The sequence below is a fragment of the Perognathus longimembris genome, chromosome 2 (assembly GCF_023159225.1).
Source record: "Perognathus longimembris pacificus isolate PPM17 chromosome 2, ASM2315922v1, whole genome shotgun sequence".
Lineage (NCBI taxonomy): Eukaryota > Metazoa > Chordata > Mammalia > Rodentia > Heteromyidae > Perognathus > Perognathus longimembris.
In genome coordinates, this window is record NC_063162.1 from 51,832,553 (window position 1) to 51,836,026 (window position 3,474).

Below are 3,474 nucleotides of genomic sequence, written 5' to 3' on the forward strand. Positions count from 1 at the left end.
ATACTTTAGCCAGTGACAAATCACAAATACATGACAGTGGTCCCCTGACCTTACACTGCTTTGTGATCCTGTAGCCATCCTCATTTCACTCTGTGATGTCCACACAATAGCAAAATTGTCCCACAATGCATCTCTCAGAATTTCCCTCTTAGAAAGTAGTACCTGGCCATGTTGTTGTTTTCCCAGTAACTTCTTTTGTCTGTACAGTCTTTTAGGGTTTGTAAAGGGCTGCTCTGTCTGCTCTGACTGCTTCATTTATATGACTTAAAAAAACAAAAACAATAAGAATTTTGGTTCAAAAGCCAGTTTGATATTTTTAAAATATCAAAACAACATAGGATCCCACAGTGAGAGTCTCGCTCACCCTTCTGCCTTCATCCAGCCTCTCCTGCTTCGGACGGCCACTCTCCTTAGCTTCTACCATTTCCTCCAGTGTTTGTGCAAACAGACATACTCTGTATTTCTCCTCTTGTTACATAGAGGTGAAACCTCTGACTTGCTCTTCTGTCCATGCTGCTTTTACTTCATAAAGCCTCCTGTGAACAGATCCTACTGGAGAATGTAAACATTAGTATGTAGGAAGTTTTTCTTCTCTTCCTCTCTCCCCCTCTCTATTTGTCTTTCTCTCTGTCTCTCTGTCTGTCACACACACACACACACACACACACACACACACACACACACGCCATAGCTCTACTGTATATTGTAATTCTATCCTACTTTATTTAACCAGCTCCCTCTGGATGAAGACTAGAGCTATTTCCAAATACAACCGTGTATTGCTGCTGACCTTGGCACCATGGAACACCTGTGCCCTCTCTCATCTTGGGCAAGTAGAAGTGAGCCCTCAGAATGCATTTCCAGCTGAGAGACCACTGACTCAAAGAAAATGAGCACCTGTAGCTATTGATCCCCTTAGGGCTTACACCATGCTGCACACCCCTCTCATGCCAGGCACTGCACAAGAGGAAGCCATCTCTTTGACTCTTTCCAGTGTTTCCTGGACTAATGCCCTGTCATGTCTCCAAATGTTATGCTTAGCCACTGTTTCCTTGCTTTTCTTTCTTTTTTGCCAGTCCTGGGCCTTGAACTTAGGGCCTGAGCACTGTCCCTGGCTTCTCTTTGCTCAAGGCTAACACTCTGCCCTCTGAGCCACAGCACCACTTCCTGCCGTTTTCTATATATGTGGTGCTGAGGAATCGAACCCAGGGCTTCATGTATACAAGTCAAGCACTCTTTCCACTAGGCCATGTTCCCAGCCCCTGCTTTTCCTTTTTCAAAAACTACGTTAACCATATTCAGATGTACAATTTAATGGCTTTAAATGCATTCACAATGTTACAGGATCATCACCACCATAATTCCATAATATTTCCATCACCCCACATGAAGCCTCTGTGCTCACTGACAATAACTCCCCACTCCCCAGTCCATTTTTATCTCCACTAGCACCTATCCAAAAAACAAGTCTCCTGCCCAGCCCCCAGGCATACTTCCACTTGCCCCCTGAACCATGACATTCTTTAGTAATAAGCAAAACAAAGACTGCCACCATAGATCAGGTTTGTAGAAAAACTCTCCTGGAAGAATCCCAGCTCTCTCTATTCCACAGAAACTGTGTGAATAATTCATTTCTATAGGCAAATCTCCCCATAGGTCAGGTGGAAGATGCCACAAGAGGTAGTGGTGAAGGGGGTGGGGCAAGATACTCAGAAAGACAAAGCCCTGCCACACACTGGTGACTCATGTCTTTAGTCCTAGTTACTCTAAGTTATGGCTTAAGTAGTAGAACAGAAAGGCTAAGGGACAGCACCCAGACCCACCCAGACCCTCAAGTACCAGTACCAGAACAAAAAGAAAGAGAGAGAAAGAAGGAAAGGAGATAGAGAGAGAAGGAGAGAGAGAGAGAGAGAGAGAGAGAGAGAGAGAGAGAGAGAGAGAGAGAGAGAGAGAGAGAGAGAGAGGGAGGGAGGGAGAGAGGCTTTGCCTTTCTTTGGGACCTCCTTACCACCATTGCCCTCTCCTCAGACTTAAGATCCTGAGCCACAGGCGTCAGGATGGGGAAGGTGCTCAAGTTCGTTGACAGTTGGAAACAGGGATGCGGGGAGTGGCTCCTGTCCTTTGAAGGTGACAGAGCACAGTAGGTGAAGGGCGGGTTGAATCTAATGGAGCTAGAGACAGGGAAAACAGGAAAGCAATGACTTTTTGGGTTAAAAAGACTCAAAGAAATGGTTTGTCAGGTCCCAGCTCAGGGAGATCATCCACGAGGGCTTCAGGACCAGGCCATGGGTATTTTGTTAGGTATTTACTTTTTCTGAGGTTCACCTCCATGGGAACTCATCTAAGCAGGGTGTTAGGAAGGTGTCACCATGTGCTCCCAAAGTGCCCTTCTCCCTCTGTGGGGAGAGAGTTAAGCTGTGATATGAAGACTTGGAACTCCACATTACAGGGGCCACGTCTTACCTCTAACCAAAAGAAGACTCTTCACTTCCATGCCAGTGCAGACAGAGCTGAGGAACAACACACCAGACATAGTAGGAGAAGGAGGTGAAGGTTAGTCTCTACTCCCATCCCTGGAAATCCTTCAGAGCCTGGAGATTCTAAGAGAGCCACAACTCACCAACAACATCACTGGTCATTGATAGTGGTTAGTAGTGATGATTCTGGCGAATGGGTTGGAAGATCTATGGTATGAACACCAATTAGGATATAGACACATTACACCTTTGCACAGTTTTAGTCTTCAGTGATAGCTTTTTTCAATCACAGGTTATCCAACTACATGTTCACTGCTACTACTGATGGCTTGATTTTCTAAGTTCTCATGCATTATTTTCCACTGAGAAATTCTCCACCCATTATCCTTCCTCCGCGTATCACTCTATAACATTTCACTAGAGCAAATACCACACTGACAGCACCTTCTCCATGAAGATCAGCAGTGATTTCAAGAAGGAAGGTAGAAATAATCTTTGAAGCTGTGTGCCAGTGGCACACCCATAATCCTAGATACTCAGGAGGCTGAGATCTGGGGATTGCAGTTCAAAGTCAGCTTGGGCAGGAAAGTGCATGAGACTCTTATCTCCAATTACCACCAGAAAACTGGAAGTGATGCTGTGGCTCAAAGTGGTAGAGTGCTAGCTTTGAGCAAAAAAAAGAGCTCAGGGACACTGCCCAGGCCCTGAGTTCAAGTCCCATTACCAACAAAGGAGGAGGAGGAGAAAGAGGAGGAGGAGGAGAAGGAGGAAGAGGAGGAGGAGGAGGAGGAGGAGGAGGAGGAGGAGGAGGAGGAGGAGGAGGAGGAGAGGGGAAGGAGGGGGGAGGAGGAAAGAGGAAGGGAGGGAAGGAAGGAAGGATCTTTGATACTTAGAACACAGCACTGAAAGCAAGTCTATGCCCATTCATGGCCCCTCCTAAGGATGCCACCACCACTGTGGTGAACACAACAGCAACCTCTGGTTCCTTATGCCTCCC